This window comes from Acyrthosiphon pisum, chromosome A3 (genome assembly GCF_005508785.2).
Source record: "Acyrthosiphon pisum isolate AL4f chromosome A3, pea_aphid_22Mar2018_4r6ur, whole genome shotgun sequence".
Taxonomy (NCBI): Eukaryota; Metazoa; Arthropoda; class Insecta; order Hemiptera; family Aphididae; genus Acyrthosiphon; species Acyrthosiphon pisum.
Genome location: NC_042496.1, coordinates 32,034,594 through 32,053,299, shown reverse-complemented (window position 1 = coordinate 32,053,299; position 18,706 = coordinate 32,034,594). Strand labels below are relative to the sequence as shown.

The window sequence follows — 18,706 nt, the reverse complement described above, 5'->3', positions numbered from 1 at the left end:
ACTATAGTATATTATATTATAGTACGTGTTACTATACATATTGAATTTATGCGGTCCTTTTTGTACAGACTATTTAAAGTCTTGGAAAAAATAATCATTTGGGGCCAGATCAAGAGAATAGGGAGTGCGCTGGACCGGTTTTTCTTAATATCCAAAAATTTACGATTTGACCGTGGTACAGATATCAGGTTCTTATCTCCTGAGTTTTCGAAGAATATAAAATGGTTTACGTATCGCTATAGAATACCTGATTGATTTATAATGTCTGTATTAGTTTTAAAGAAATATCACATCTAAATATTAGTGATTGTTACGTTTTCCTGGTACTTTTTAAACAGTCAAAGTTTCCGCAAGTATAGGCGATAAGTTAGCAGCGATATAACATTTTGTGGGTGGTATATATTGTTAAAATTACCAATTTGTGAGAAAAAATATATTAAAAATGTAGAATTTAGGTGGCTGATTTAACGGACATGTTAATTGATGTACCGACTACGAACGATTGAAAACTGTACTGCAAAAAAACACAAAACAGCACATGGTAATAATTATTATTGATGATGTATTTATTTGAACTAATTACAACCATAACAAGTGTGACGGTATGATTATAAACAGAATATCAAGGTCTACAGACTGCAAAGCTTTGTACTAGAAACTGTAAAAAACACAAACACGCAAATCAACCTTGAAAAACGTGCATAAAAAAGCCAAAATTTTCGAAATTGTGCAAAATAAACTTAATACAATTAGGTAGTTCATATTCTTATTTCCAAGCTTGGCCGGTACCAATAAGTATAATATTATGCGTAAAACATTTTAAATGTTACCTGAGAAATGTGTGAATATTATGAAAAAAAACGAATTAAACGGATAAGCTTCATATAAAATGTATTAGTTTTAATTAATTTATGTTAATTTAATAACTGTTATACAGCAATTTATTATATCTTAAAAATTCAATATAAAATTCCATAGCTATCTATGTTAGATTCAGTTATTTCAAATATTATAGTTGTATTTCTAGTTTGGTTATTGTTATCTTTTTCAAATTTCAAGCGATAGGTTATAATATATACTATAAGCGTTCGGTCAAAACATATCTTTTCAAACACCAAAATTAATAAAAAATAATGATTTAATATTTGGAGAAATTGTTTATTAATATCTCTAGTTATCCTATAAATAAATATCTCTAAAACTAAATCGTTAGAATCAAAATTTATAAAGGATAGATTAATACAATGTTTAAAAAAATCATCTGTGTCTAAAAATGATTTACAGTAACTTGAACCATTTTAATACATACATTTTTTAAGGATAAAATATGAGATTAAGTACGATTTATGAATATGCACCCTGTATATAATTATATGAATAGCGAAAAGACAGACTATGAGATACAGAAACGATTTTTGGTGTCATTGTTGGTGGGGGGGGGGGGGGGTGTATGTAATTTTGTCGTAAATAGGAATGTGATGATATAGATTATTATAGACCATCGTTCATCGCCATTTGGGATGAAAACGATTCTGACCTGAGGTCGTTGAAAAGTTATACAGTTTTTGCTCGTACGCGCTTGGAAAACCATAATTCTGGGAAAAATGGAAGTTTTAAAGTGTATCATGTGATGGACTATTATATACAAAACAATATCACATACGTATAATATTATATTGACTCGATTGCCAATCGATAGCTATGATAAAATAATGGTCATTGGTTGCGCGAAACTTTTTAAGCTAATAAAAAAAATAACGGTATAATATATATAATATAAAATGTTTACACAAAAATCAACTGTTGTAAAAATTATATCTCTAAAGGGTTATTGTTGGAATTTCTGAATTTGTATTCACTGATAAAATGTCGAATACAATGCAGAAGAAACGTTAAAAATAAGCATAATATATTATATATTATAATTTATAAATGAAGTAAAAGTTAATGAAAAGTTAATTTTAACTTTTTTAGTAGACTAATGTTTTTCTTTTTTTTAAAGAAGCTAGAACTTATGACTTAACCTAATTTTATAAATCTTATAATTCAATAAGCAACGTATTACAATGGGAATTGCCGATCAATACAGTTGCATAGGTTCAATCGTTTAATGTGGCAGTTATATGAATGTATTAAAATAACACCCTGAACAAATTTGTCACCCTCGCTCGACTCAATTTACTTTTTTTTTAATCAACTGACAACTAATTAAAATTAAAACAATTGTAATAAAATCATCAAGAAATAATATAAAATAGTTTGTAACATAGAACAAGTTATAAGTTAAGCAGTTATAGAATAACAAAATGTGTGGTGTTTAATCGTCTATAACGAAAAAAAACGACATCGGTTGGACAGATTTTTGTTCATTAACAAGTTTACCATATTTCCACCGTGACCTTGTTTAATATATTTTAATAAACTGATACGGTAAAAACAAAAAACTAAATTACAAATATACCATTTTATATTTATCCTTAATATTGTAGTTGAAAAACTAAAATTGAAAATATCAAAATTCGTTTTCAAAATTAAAATCTGTCAATCCAAAATCCAATACTATAATTATTATAGTATAATAAGTACATCGTTTTGAGTGGCTTGAAAAAATTTACCATCGTGTAAAATTGACGCGTGATGTCTCCGTAAATTTAAAGTTTATGATCTGGCCAATGGAGAAAAAATATGTATAAACAATTAAACAATTAAAAATAATGGTTGCTGTATTAAAAAAAAAAAACAAGGCATTCACCGAAGAGTTAATAATATGTTATGGTTATAATCCCAAAATTACTAAGATTTTAAGTGGTACATAATTATAACGGAGATACTTTACATAGGAACCTATGTTATTTTAATATATTTTTCTTATAACTTTCTTTTTATTAAGATAGGTAAATACAACATACAGCCTATATAATACTTTTTTATAAACTTTTATTTCGACGATTTCGGGGCAAGTTTATAGTTTGCGTACAATATTATAATAATCGGGTGACGACGCCACCCACCGATTGCTAGCTTGCGATAAAGCCGCCGAATTGTTATCGTTTGATACTTTGGTCCCGCACATTATACATTTTATACATATAATTATATTATAATAATGTTAAGGCATAAATGTGATAATATACGCTATACTATGCACATGATGTATACGCTGTGCACAAGGCGACTTTTCCGTGACACACGTTTTCTCGGAAAACTTTTTCGCGTGTTTCGGTTTTTAGCTAGTAACTACCTAACTACATAAAAAATATATTATACGATATCAGTGTTGCAAAACTTATCTGTACATTTTATCAAACCAAAAACACATTTTGTTATTTTTGTCTGAGTAATATAACTGGATGTCTTACATACACTCACACTATTTTTAAACGGCAGACACTAAGTATATTAATATATTATATTTATATTTTTTTTAATTTCTAATTCCGGATTCGTATAGTATGTATATTTACAAGAATTTTATGTTTTAATTCAATGGCAATTCTCCTGGTGACTAAATCGTAACTAAACTTTTAACAAGCATGAATAATAATCACTATATTATAATGTACCAAAACTAGAAACAAATTATTTAAAATAATTAAAATAAGGTTCAGCAAACACCAAAATATGTACCTATTATAGATATGGATAAACATAATATCTGATGAATGCCAAATGTGTCTAAAAAATCACCCCAATCGTCATAATTCATAAACACAATGTTACAATACAGTATATATTATTATGACCCCGTTGTGCCATTATGCGTTTTCAGATTTTTTCTGTCGTCCGCATCACAGCATGACAATTCTTAGGCCACGTAAAATATATACTTTTTGCTGTTGAAAAACTTTTAACAAACACATACAACTATAATTATTCCCTGAAACTCTAAAGAATTAACAAACAAAGTTTAGGTTAAGTTAATTTTAACTTTTTTTTACATAGGGAGTTTATTATTAACGTATTTGGTATTTTTTTTTCAAACTATAACAAGACTCTTGTTTTTAAATTAATTCAATTGTTACTCAAATCAAGTTTGTCCAACCCCTACCCCCCGTTGCGCAAACAACAACTTTTAATTTGGGAAATTATTCTAAACCCCTTTTATATAACCACTTTACATTATACGCGCGGGTACATTGCATTATTATTCATGTATTATTAGAAACGCCATTCACCGTGGAATATTATTTTTTTTTTTTTCAGACAAAATATACAATCTATATCAGATGACATAATAAGCATATATGATAAGGTACAGATAACATGAGTATAAAAAATACAAAAAGTGAGTAAAGAAGCCACCCAATGATGACACTTTAATGTTGATAGTTATATATGAAAAAGTAAATAAATTATATATATTTAATTAGTTAATATTTTTTTTTTTTATTTCTATATTAAAATTTGTAGCAGGTCTCTACACCATTTACGTTTTAATCGTCTAGGAGGACTGCCGGTGATTGAGAGGGAGGAAAGGTTTTTAATTAACGGATTTGAGTGGGAGGAAAGACGGTTGTGAAATCTTTTGTAAAAGTGTTTGGCTTCCTCGTAGATAGTTTTTAATTTTAGGTCTGTATGGAGAGTATGGTTAGATATGTAGGGGAGAGAATTTGTTAATTTTCTTAGCGCAATGTTTTGAAAACATTGAATTTTATTTAAATTGGTCTTTTTGGAATATTATTTAAAAATAATATAATCAATTGTCTATATTTAATTATGGTTAATCTATTAAAAGGTATAATAATATCCATGTGGACTTATCTAGATAAGGTATCTAAACGTTCATCATAGATAATTTTTTTACTAATCTAGATAAATTCATCTAGATAAATTTTTTATTGATAAAAATCGCGAAATTGTACAAATGAGTTTTTAAATATTTATATAGATTCTCAAACAAAGTTTATGGTTTATAAATAATGTAATTATTTTTATTTATATCATTATTATTATTATGTTCTTAGTGCCCAACTAAAATATACCTAAATTTAAAACCATTTAAAAAATAATTGTATCTTTATTTTTATCTAGATAAAAAAGTACTTATCTAATCCGAACACTGATAATATCTTGTTCTCTAACAGTAACTCAAACAATTTAAATACAAGTAAAGATTACTACTTTTTTAAGACTACAAGAATTTTATTTTTATGATTTTCTCAGAAGACCTTTTTTATGACTATGTAATAACTTTTGCACTACAACAATTATTACAATGCTATAAACAAAACTGGTATGAAACGACCCATAAGTATGATATTCAAATAAGTATTGTAAAATCAGGGACAGGTAATGGTAAGGATTTATTACTGTAGAAGTCTTTGTTATTCAAGGTACTTTATCGGTAGGGACACCCATTTAAAATATTTATTTTAATTTTTTTCAATAAATGCATTTTCAATAACGCAATGTGAAATATAATACACATAAATATATTATTGATTAACCAACGTGTGTTCAATTACAAATATATCTGATATAACTATGCAATATTAAAACAAACACCTCTATACAAAACGAGTCACAACAATATTGTCCTAAACGCATAATGTAAAATATTTAGCGCCTAAATTCAAGATCTGGTGGTTGTAATCAGCCCCTGTGGCCACTAGTATTGAGTACAACATTTTTCGTTTCCTACATTTGTCCGTTTTAATCGAAAACCTTATTTGAAAGTTTGATAAGTTTGATTGAAACTCGTGTCCCAAAAAGGTGCCCATGGGTATACTATTTAATCTCCGCATTTATCGACGGGCCCGTCTTATATTGCTTATTGGTTTCAAATAAAAGCGAATTATGAAGTAAATACCTACTCACATATATGTATCATAATGTACGAATACACGTCATATAAGTACGTGCATCATGATACAATGTTAATATTAACAATATTAAACTTTTATAAACCGTTATTACAGGTTCTAATATCCAAAATATAATATTATTATATTAAGATATATAATATTGAGTGCACTTGGCCTGCTTAGAAACGTCAATAATGTCAATCATGAGATACAATTTGAGATAGGAGACGGACGTTCAAATCTTCTAAAGGTTTATTATTACAAATAATACAGCATCAAGAGAGTATTTAGTAAATTTACGATGTATACAATATACTATTATATTTATATAATGCATTAAATACCATTGTGACAGCGACTATAATATTATGGACGGTAGTGATTATAACGAATTTCATTACAACTTAAGCAATACACGATCACTCATTTTAGTTAGGATAATTATATCATAGTTTCTATTATGAAAAAAATCAATTCAGATATTATACTTATAATATAGTTGTATAATAATTATAAATATACATTTGTGTGGTTAGTAGGGACGTCGTAAGTGTAATCATTATAATATGTCCTAGAAAGTAGATACTGTAAATGTCGTTTATTTATTGTTTTTTTCAAATCGATATCGTTCAAAAAGTCTACTTCATCGTCCAAGTTAATACTCAGTGAGTAATATTATAATAAATCTACTATTTATCGAGAATAGTACAAATTCGATTTTTATTTGATTTTTATAAACGCACGTACCTGTACTCTTTTGTTTTATTTTGTTACGGTAGTAGATCAATTAGCGTCCTCACTTTCTGAAAAAAAAAATATCAAAAATATCACATAAATATTATTATGAAAAAAAAAAAAAAAAATTGTTAAAAACCAGTGATTTTAAAAATGTATTTAAAGCGTATTGGAAATATTTTATTTTAATATACATTATATGCCTGAGATTCAACTGAGTGCCCACAGTGTGTTTGATTGTTATCGACCCATCTGGCGAGGAAGAAAAGACATGAAGAAACGCAAAAATAATTATTTTTTCATTCATAGCACATACAATAACTACGTGCAATGTGCATAGCGTTCACCTAAATGTCTGGATTTAATGCACGTCTATAACTGGAACGCGTGATTTATTCAAAAAACCTATTTAACCTATTCTATATGGATTAACATAGATATATTTGCAGTATTTTGAATGATTATAGATAGATAATATAATATATAAACATATAGTGACGAAATTCATATGCATATTACACTAAGTATAATATACCTATTCATGATAATACGTGTGTGATATTATCACTCCCGCTTCTCCACCATCAAATAATTTCAACGAAATGTTAATTTAGATTTTTATCCAAGAAATAGTAGGTACCTACCTATGAAATATGTGGTTGATGTGTATAGAGTGTATATGGTAACGTATAATTATTTGTAGTAGTATACTATACTATTATAGTATAGTATATACTATTAGTATATACTTTAGTTTATACTATTTGTATTTGTATTTATATTTATGTACCGATTTGGTGTGACCTATTGAAGAATATCTACAATAGACCGAAAGAGACTTGGGACTTTTTAAAGGATCGCGTTGCACATCAAAAAATACTGTGCACATATTGATTACGTCATGGTGATTGTAGTACTTATACTCCAGCCCACGAGAGACCATTACCGTTTCGCGCACGTATACTGACGGCAGTGATCGGTCTGAGGCACAATTTTCCCCACTTTATGCCTCGATGATATAGGTTGTATATATAAATTTAACCTTCGAGTGTTACCGAACGTACTGAACGAACCTTTGTCGATGAGTGAGAGATGCGTGGGATCGGACGCGTTTTGGTCAGGACACAGTTATGTTCTTTCGTGGGCCGTGTATAGTCAGTATTCCTTTTAAAATCGTACAGTGTTAACTTTACTGTAACCAAACGAAGAGAGAAACTTAAAGGTTTGGTCGAGAGTTCTGTGATCATAGATTTAATTGATTCAATCCTGTACAATATCGTGAAATCCACAATCGTCTCTAGATCACCTTTAATTCAATGGCTTTAGTGTATACGAGCGAAGAATGCGTTCATCTGAAGTCGTCAGTTTGAATTTCTTTTTTGGTTCGAAAGGCAAAAGTCGATCACCTTAATAGCGGCGGTGCCATTTGGAATGGATAACAGGACGTTAAGTCTATCTGTTCACAACGCAATATAATATAATATAATTATACTCAAATACGTCACTCTGTCAATTTCCACTTTGAAATAGTCAGCCACACCGCGATATATGTGAAAACCAATACCTATAGCTGGTACCTGCAGCTGTATCGGCAGCAGTGGCGGCGGCGGGCGAGATCGATGCCGCGGTCGGATCGGAATAATAATTTATGTGCGTGCCGCGTAGGTATATCACCGGAACCGGAGTTGCAAAAACATACAACACAACCATAATAATAATGTAATATATTATTCGCTTTTGGAAAATAACAAATTTTTATCGTACATTCTAAACACCCGCTTCCACCACTATCACCACCGCCGTAGCACCTCTGTTCCCTATATACGTGTACATTATTATATTATACGACGGGCGCAATAAAACTGTAATCGAAAAAAATAACCGAAGCCACCTCGACGGCTTCTCCTCCACCACCCCCACCATTGCTCGTGTGCCACTCCGACAGTATAACCATAGACGGTGGCTCCGGGGGACTGCGAGAGGGATGTTTTTCGACCACCCCAGCCCCACCGTGCTTCTAACCCACCTTTCCAAACGTCCCTCGACATTTCGCTCGACTCGTTTTCAATTTAACAATGCGACAGCAGCCGCTTTTAAATTAAACTGTGAACCAGATACCACAATAATATCTATATATAATAATATATATATTACGTGACAAACGCTTAATAATAATAATAATAATAATAATAATAATATTCCGGCCGTTACGAGTATAACAATAATAATAATAGCGATATTTCCATCGCGTGAAACAGTAGTCAGCAAAGAGGACCCTCTCCTCCAATGAAATTATACTCCATCGATTGAAAACCGTTCGGACGACAGGCGGGCGTGAGACGACAATACCCCGCGAGCAAAAGCTGATCGAAGACGACGTCACTAGCTGTTATGATAATATAATATACATTGTAATAACGATAATAATAAGACGATATTATTGTACTCTAGCGAATTCAAATCCGGTTGCAGAATTTTTTCGTTTTATTATATTAATTTATATCTGCTCGCGTTTATCTGACATTCCAATCTGGGATCAAATCCCCACAGGCCGCAGGACCCACAAAAACAAAACAAAGTTGATTAATAACACTTGAATTTTTAAAATAAACGAACATTTTTGAGTAACAACGGAAATGTCTGTCTGCTGTATAATAAATTGTCGAATGCAATTTTATTTGCTATTACCTATTATACTTCGTGTCTTATTTTGTAAAAGCTTTAGACTTTCCCATCATAAAATGTTGACAACTTATTTCAACAACATTCTTCTGCATATATATATACCTACTGCAACGTTGTGCACTCAAATAAATTATATCTTTCATCTTGAACCCCTCCACATTCACATATTATTTTGCTGTCCACCGATCCTCATTTTTTTCATATTATTATTCCATGTGCGCCCACATTAATTGTCTTTAGTAGAACTCCGGGAAGGAATTTCCTCTATGCTGTTTTACTTTTAGGTTCTATCGTATAGACATTGTTATCTCTACGTCTCAGCATCAATTGTATCCATCGACGTATTCTTTCTTCTTTTGTTGACCCCTGCTACATTGCTTGACTTATTTTCAGGAAACTTGCTCGACTTGTTCTTGATTTCAATCGGTATTTTATCGGCATAGTTCCTTACATTGAGCGTATTTTTTTCAGGTTTATATCCTTGTTTTCCCTTTATCAGAAACTACGTTTAATATTCACAAATACAATTTTGTTTACAACGTTTATAGGATATAAAAATATTAAATCAATTCATATTTTTTCGTATTGCAAAAATTATTTATTTATTACGTAGTTTACGTAGAACAAACATTTTTTTTTAAACCGTATAAATTGGACTGAGTAGGGATAGAAGCTATTTCATATTTGGCAAAATGTAATAATATTGTATAAACAATATTTTAATATCATATTATTTCCGAGAACGCGCAAAGACTGAGAAACGATATATTATTATAAAATATTATATTATTATTACACAATAACATTATGGTACCTACATTAACGGAGGATAACGGAGGATGACACCCACGCTAATAACTTTATATTTTTTTCATGTAAAATTCATAATATAAGTAGGTATGTACTATGTAGGTATTAATATTATGCATTGGGCTCATCGTCTATCCTATTAAATGATGTTGGTATACGCATATGCTACATTTAGCAACCGTGACCATATAGTATATACCATACACAATGCTATAATAATACTGAATGTACGTATAATTGGATGGCGAAAAATAATAATGATGTGTTATATAGTTTGGATGTTGATACGACATCTTTTTAAATGTCTAAAAATAACGTACTTTAAGAGCTTGAAGCAGCGTGTTATTATAAGAGAAGCTATTACCATTTACAGCGGTTATAGTTAGTTAAAAATTCTAAATTATCAAATATTCGTGCATAACAATGTGTGGTTTTAAACTAGAAATTTCAAAATATTCAAAATATGAACTTCATAATATTTGAAAGGTTTATTAAAAGCAGTTAAAAAGTTACAAAGAATAAAAATTACGTTGGTTCAAAAATATCAAAAGATAAGTACTATAATAACTAGATTTTTTTTTAAATCCACTTTTATACATACATAGGTTTATTAAATTGTAATTCACTATAATTCAAGCTCACAATCAACCATTTAAAAGCCTATATAAATAAAACTAAAAGATTCTAAATTACACATTTGTTATTTAATATTTATCTAAAATATTTATTAGAACCGAATGGTGTGCTTAACTATAGTATTATTGTCAAAACAATTAGGCTCAATTTGTATCCCACTGTACAAGTATATTATCGCATCTATTAAAAACAATAATACACCTAATATACATTGTACAATTTCAGTTAAGGACCGAAATTTTACTGATAGAACCTTTTGTTTATGAATATATTTTAGATTATGAGTGAAGCGACGAGTGATGAGTATATTAATATATTATTATTTTTTTGTGTGACTGTCACCACCTTTTTGAGTAGGTAGAGAAAAATGCTACTATCTTCATCTTCAATATATTTTCTAGTAGGAAAATGAATCTTATTAGTATTTATAGAACTTAAAAATTTCTCAGCATACTTTTCTTAATATTAATTAAAAAAAGTAGAAAAAACCTAAACATTTATTCCAAACCAGTTTATGACAATATTGATTCTGTTATTTTAGTGTAGTTCAAAAAGTAAGAGGTAATCATAGATCAATTCTCACCTAAATGTGTTTTTTTTTTTGAAGAAGAAGAAATGTATTACATAAACATTTTCATTATATTATTATATTTGTTTATAAACAATAACAGTACCCGTTAAACGCATGCTATCAATAAAAATTATTAATAATCATAATAATTATTATTACCTTTCAAATACTACGTACTTTTCGAGTCTCAACACATAGTTGTTATATGTTTTTTTGATAATTTCGTATAGGTAAGTAATATGTTGGAATTTATTTGTTTACATACCTATTTGATAATTCTCTGTTTTTTAGTGCATGAGTGCATGCATATTTCACGGTATTTTATAGTGCATTAAATTCACAGCAATTCACTGAATTTATCACCACAGCGGAGAACACTTCACGGTCGGACTGCGTGCGCAGAATGGAAAAATTCAAAAAACGTACATTTATTATTATACTACATACACTAAATTATTACCTGTCAAGAACCCCCCCCCCCCCAAACCAAGGTTAAAACCATGGTAGAAACGGCACGTGATGCATGTACGCGCCATAAGAAATACCCATTGCTTATTACAATAATATGATGCACTCAATTTATCTTCAAATTACTATCATAAACGTAATTAAGTAATTATGGTTGGGGGGGGGGGGGAGAGGGGTCTAAACTCCCAAGATTTTTAATAGAAAAATATGATTTTATTCAGTATTGGTGCTGGAATTTTTTTATCAGGTCATGATTCTAATGCAAGAAAACACTAAATGCTTTAAAAACCTCAACAAATGCATTATAAATCTTAAGCAAATGCACTGACAAATCTAAGTTTAAAAAATATGAAAATCTAATAAATTGAGTTACAAATAAAATACTTTTGGTGTTTTTGACTATTTTACATAGATTATAAAAATATATAAGACGATAATTAAATAGAAATTCGCAATTATATAATAACGTGTGTAAAAAAATATAATTGATGAACATTTTTAAAAATGCAGAGAAAAGAGTAAAATTAAAAAATGATCTAAAAAGCTAACAACAGAGCGAAAAAATAAAAAAAGACCTTCAAATGCAAAATAAAAGTTTCAAAATTGATTTAGGTGGTAACTAATTCAAACATTGTGCCGAATAATCTGAGTTTTATATGTTTAGTTAAAAATTATGCATATTTTTCTTAAATATTCATGGAACTAGTGTTATAACTTATAACATTTTAAATACCTATTGTTTGTGTAAATTTATATAAAACATATCTAATATTATATTGTATTTTTAAAATCGTATAGCAAAAATAATGAGCAAAATATTTTAAATTTGAATGATATTATGTATACACATTTACTCAAATAATTTTTGGGGGAGATTGACTTCAAACCCCTCCCCAAAGTTACCACCATTCATATAATTATAATATTGTATCAGCACAATATCTTCGCTGCATTACGTCCCGCGCGTCCGTTTCTGTCGGTCTACGTATTGATTATCGCTAGCTGAGCCGTTAACGTTTTAAACGACTGTGATAATATTATAACCGCGGATAGTATACCGCTATTGTGGTGCAATAATTCTAGAGCGCATCGTTATTTAATTATTATCTTATTGTTCGCGGGCACTCTGACGACTGTATTATGATTGTGATTATTATCATGTTTCAATTGTGTCATACTAAACAGTACTTAGTTTTACTTTGGTGAATAAAAGGTAGTGGGTGATGGGTGCAATCTCCTGCCCTAAACCGATTGGTAACTATTTTAACTAATGATGAGTTTTCAGTTAAGACTTTAAGATATAATTTTTGAACTTATCCACCCAATCGTTCTGATGTAATGCATAATATGACATTTTCTGATTGAAGAGAGGGTATACTGTTAACGCGTTTTCGTCTACCGATGCAGCTGATGCAGCTGATGCTGCTGATTATTTTATAATAATATTATATATAAAAATTAGTTTTAAGATTTTATGATCATTGGTCGTTAGTCCAAAAGTCCCCCTTCCCCAAAATTGAGTTATGAAATTGAGATCCTCCACTACTGACTTCAAGGCATAGAGTAACTCTACAATTAGGTTAATTTAAGTTCGATACAGTTGCTCTACGGTTAAAAATGTCACAGTCTTCCGATTTAGCCAATCCACATAACTCACAGTATCTCAAACCTAAAGCCTAGCCATACTCGTGTAGACGACTCACAATTATTTCAGACAGGGAAACAAGCTAACTGGTTCAGTCTGACGTCTAATCTATTTATAGTCTATAGGAAACAATCGGTTTGATTTTTATTTATCGACCTTAACATTTTGTACACTGAAGATAGCTATTGTGATCACAGTATTAGAGTTATCTAGAAATGTTATCTGGATTACATTATCTATTATATTATAATGACGTATAGTCTAGATCAGTCTTTCTCAAAGTGGGCGATAGCGCAGGGGGTGGTATAAGACCAGAAAAAAATTTAGGAGCGTTGAAGAGGACTAGAGTGGAGATAAGTGATTAAAACGATGTTCTTCTTATACTTCAAATTAAAATTAAATACCTACTACATATTCATATAATTCCACTTACGTTTGTATTTAAGTAAATCCAATAACCTGATATTAACAACCTTGCTAAAGAGCATCAGGTTTATCCTCACTTTAGATACGTTTTAATTTAATTTTTATAGAAATACTTTTTAGAATTTAGAAATTATTGATTCTGAAAGTGGGTGGTGAATTAAATAAGTTTGAGAACCTTTGGTCTAGATATAGATAGTGTTAAGGATTTAAAAAATTCTTATTTAGATTAAAGAAAATATCTATAATCCGTAAAATAAAATATACATGAGGAATATAGCGAGGTTAAAATCAATAAAACAATATATTTTAATAGGTTATATGTAGCTAATGAATAAAAATATTATGGTTTTGGATTACAAAAGTTATTTGAAATAAAACACAATATTATTCAGTCATTCAATACAATTACTTATTAATTTTTTTTTTTTTATTAATAACGTTTATTAATTTTTAATGCATGCACAGTAATAGCTGGTATTATGTATAATATTTTTTAATTTAAATGCAAAATAAAAAATATTATTTATTTTTTAGTACCTATGTAGATTAAACCGTAATATTTTCTTTGTCTGAAGGTACCTCCTATCTAGATATTTTATGAGAAAATAATCTTTATCATTTCTGGATAATTAAATTTGTTATCTGGATTAAACACTTATGGTCTCGCGACTGCCGTCGCTGACGTCAGGTATCTATTTAATATGACGCCGCGCGCACTGCAGACTTGAATCGTATTTCGACGAAACTATTATTATAAATAGATACGGTCGGACTGACGGCGGCGGCGGCGGCGTGTCATATGCTTTGTTTTTTTCATTTCATTTATATTTTTTTACATATCGACACGCTACGCTTAGTGGTGGTAGACGTTAGTAGTGGTAGTGGTAGTGGTCGTAGTAGGTCAGCAGTGGCTAAAATACCATGTTTAGCGTGCACCTGCCAAGTCCCTCGAACGCCACCTAATATCATTTCTCGGCCGTTGTTCTGCGCACGCGTGTTGTACTCGCCGCAATGATTTATCGCACTAAAAAACACGTCATGTATTATATACACGCGGTATGCGTATGGTTACCACCTCATCGTGTAGTCATCAAATATGAAGTGACCACGACCGTGGTTTATGTGTTGTATACGCACAAGTATTATTGCGTAGTAGCACCAGAACTTGAGCGGAAACGATAAAGGACTAGAAAAGTGGAATGTACCTACCTATATAGTATGAGAGATCCCCCGATCAATTTATTAAACTAACTAAAGTCACTTTTTATAATATAATTGGTATTAAAAGTGCAGTGTTGATAAAATGGAATACGAGAGTATAAGATATTTCAAAAAGTATTGTATTACATAATCAACATCATTAATTTTATAAAAACAAATGAAAAGAATTCAATTCCTGGTACTCTTATAACACGAAACAAAACTTATTGACTTTTAAGTACCTATTAAATAGAAGCTAAAGTATCTATTTTTCCATATTACCACCGTTAATTTAAAGTTTAAAACATAATAACTTTTTAAATAATCATTTTGGCAAATTTTAAAGGTTAATTTTATGGCTCATATATTATATTCGTATTAAATAATTATTTGTGTAATACCTTCAATACGTAAAAGAAATATTTTTTTAAAGTTTATGTTGTCACGAAAAATAACGTTTAAAAATTAGGGAAAACATCATCGTAGTGTTTCACCTAGCCTTATTATAATATTTAAAGAAAGTCTATACCATTAGACTACAAACATTCTAGTTTAATATAGTTGAGCAAATATTAACACATAATTCACGAAATAGCTTAATATATCTCTACCATATCGGCCATCGGGAGAATTTCCCATACTCGGAGCACCTCTCCTATTTTTATAAGCAATATAGGTATAAATATGTGACCCGACCGGACGAAATAAAACGAAATTAATTCGAGCGTTGCAGTAGTAGTACGCTAAAGGTCGTAGACATGCCGGCGAAACGGGCTTATGTTTATATGCGTTACGCCGTTACCTATATAGCTAGTATATACGCAGTTAAGCCGCTTATACAGGTAGGTTTATGCGCTTTTCTAGCGTCCTCATCAAGGACAGTGGCGTGAGTTCCATATAGTCCTCTCACCGTCCGCCACCTCACCGCACACCAACGACCCCCTCGCTACCTGTACACCCCATCTGACGCTACATTGTTGGATCATTACTCGTTATTATATATAAGTAGGTAGGTATGAGTGTACAACATTATTAGGTTGCATATTACGTGAGAGTATGTTTTCCACTACGACGACGACGATTACGACAATTTGGTAGGATGGTGACGGCGGGGTCGTCGGGCATTTTTTTTCCTACTGCACATAAAGTTTCGGTTAAACCATCCTGACTAATAAGCTCGTTTATATAAACGCTCAATCAGGGGGTTTTTTTTTATCAGATGACACGAGTCGATGACGTCGGAGATTTAAAAAAATTGTAAGCAGCCGGAATCAGACTATACAGTGTGTAATCGCTAATTAAGAACATTCAATATCTTTGAGTAGGGTAATGCCATTTGAATTCTGTTTTCTATTTGGTTTTTATGATATAAAAATACACTTTTTGATGGCCTATGCATTTTTTAAACTTAATTAGACTTGCGCATGCGCAATACAACTTTTTTTTTCATAAATGACAACCACCTATTTTAACTATTATTTTTTTCGCCTAATTTTTTAATGCATTTTGGTTGTTGAACCAACTTCTTAAGTCCAAAATTGGCCAAGTTACAGCCAATCAAAATACGCGCAATTTTCAGTTTTTTTCATTGTAATTCTGAAAATAATTGTTCTAAAATTTTTTAGGATTATTCATGGTTCACAAATTAAAGTTAAAATTATAATACCAAACGTTTAAATATCGTCTAAATTAATAGTAATGAAAATGTTAATCCTAAAAAATTTTAGAACAATTATTTTCAGAATTAATATTTTAAATATTTTTATATTTAATAAGAATTATATTTATGATTCAACTGAGTGTAATTTGTTAAAATATATTTTATCATAGCTATAACGCTTCCCATTTATGATTAAAATCGTAAAAGACAACCATGTAAAGGAACTCATCAGTGTTCGGACTTATCTAGATAAATTTATCTAGATGAATATCTAGATAATTATTTGTTCATCTTTTATCTTATCTAGATAAATAGTTACAAGGTATCTAAACGTTCATCTTAGATAATTTTTCTACTAATCTAAATAAATTCATCTAGATACATTTTTTATTGATAAATATCACGAAATTGTACCAAATTTTTAAATATTTATACAGATTCTCAAACAAAGTTTATGGTTTATAAATAATGTAATTATTTTTATTTATATCATTATAATTATTATTATGTTCCTAGTGCCCAACTAAAATATACTAAAATTTATAACCATTTAAAAAATAATTGTATCTTTTTTTTATCTAGATAAAAAAGTATTTATCTTTATCTTTATCTAGATAAATATAAGTTAAGTTATCTTTTATCTCTATCTAGATACATTTGAGTTGCATTATCTTTATCTTTATCTAGATAAAAAAATACTTATCTAATCCGAACACTGGAACTCATACAATCACCAAACTTATTATACCTAGATCAGCTGGACTAATGGATCGCGGTTTCGTTCAAACGCTGTCATGTATATTTGAGTAATATACATTTAAATATGTAATCAACTTCAGAAACGATGATATCATGGTTATAACTTATAACTTATGATTTATAAGTGATAATCAACAGTCAACACTTAAACATTTAGTTTTATATTAGTTTCATGTAAATATTGAAATACAATAATCAAAATTACATTAGATCACGTGATGTTTTATCTATATATATAAGAATCTAACTTGATTTTGGAGACGAAGGAAACCGGTTTGTTTGTTTATTTTTTATTATTATTAATTATTTATTTATTTGTTTGGACTTGCATTTTTCCATTTGAAATATATATTATTCATTGAACAAATAATTTATTGTTACATTTTTTCTACCTTATCTCTATTCTATAATAAAAAGAATAAAATTGACTACTCCAGTGGTTGAATTCAAAATGTAGGGTATATAATTTTCAGAAATTAGCAATAACAATAACTACAATATGTAACTACCTATATTATATTATTTGTATAGCCGAAAAATAGTAATATGTTTTTAAATAAAATTATAAAAAAATAATTTCTTCCGGAGGAAGGTCGGGCAGCTAGTACATAATATAGTAAGCAAAATAAAATAATGCTTATATTATTCAAGACCTTTTTTAAAATATTGACCGTAATATAAAATTATAATGTCTAAAACCGTTTCGTAATCTGGTGGAATTATAGTATCATACCAATTCCCAATACTTGCTTTACATCAAGTTTAACCTTAAAATTATTATGATATTCGTTAATCCAGAGATGTACCAGATAATTGAAAAAAGTAAATAGTTCCAAGATACATTTAAAATTTTGGAAGAGATACAATACACATGATACTAGATAGGTACTAGATAATGTATCTAAGATAAAATATACATTTTTTTAAATAATTATTTTAGTAAGTACCTACCTACCTACCCATGTAAAAAAATATTTACTTAAATTATGGAAAATAATTAGCCCCTATATCTGTGAAACTCAAAACTGTACTCCCTAGTGGATCAGTTCTTTTAATTTGTGGTTGCCTGTAATTAAATAGCCTACAAAAATACAACTATCTGAATTCAACAATGATGAGTTGTTTTTTTTGTATACAAATTAAAAAATACTTTGTATTTTACACTGCAAAATGTACACAGTTAAAAGTTATTTTACTATTAATTTTGTGATTCCATCAGTTAGCTTGGAAATTACATAAACATTTTTGAATAAATTATTAATTTCTTTTGCTGAATTCCAAAATATATATATTTATTTATGTCTAAT

General features: G+C 29.4%; 1 protein-coding gene across 10 annotated transcripts in view; it reads right to left on the bottom strand.

Moving 5' to 3' along the window:
• LOC100161839 (potassium voltage-gated channel protein eag) overlaps positions 1 to 18,706 on the bottom strand; it is a 255,330-nt gene that overhangs the window by 184,027 nt on the left and 52,597 nt on the right. For all 10 annotated transcript variants that reach the window (XM_029491386.1, XM_029491391.1, XM_029491390.1 and 7 more), the window contains one exon: positions 6,552 to 6,607. The gene's annotated coding sequence lies outside the window, so the exon portion shown is untranslated. The remainder of the gene's footprint in view (positions 1 to 6,551; positions 6,608 to 18,706) is intronic.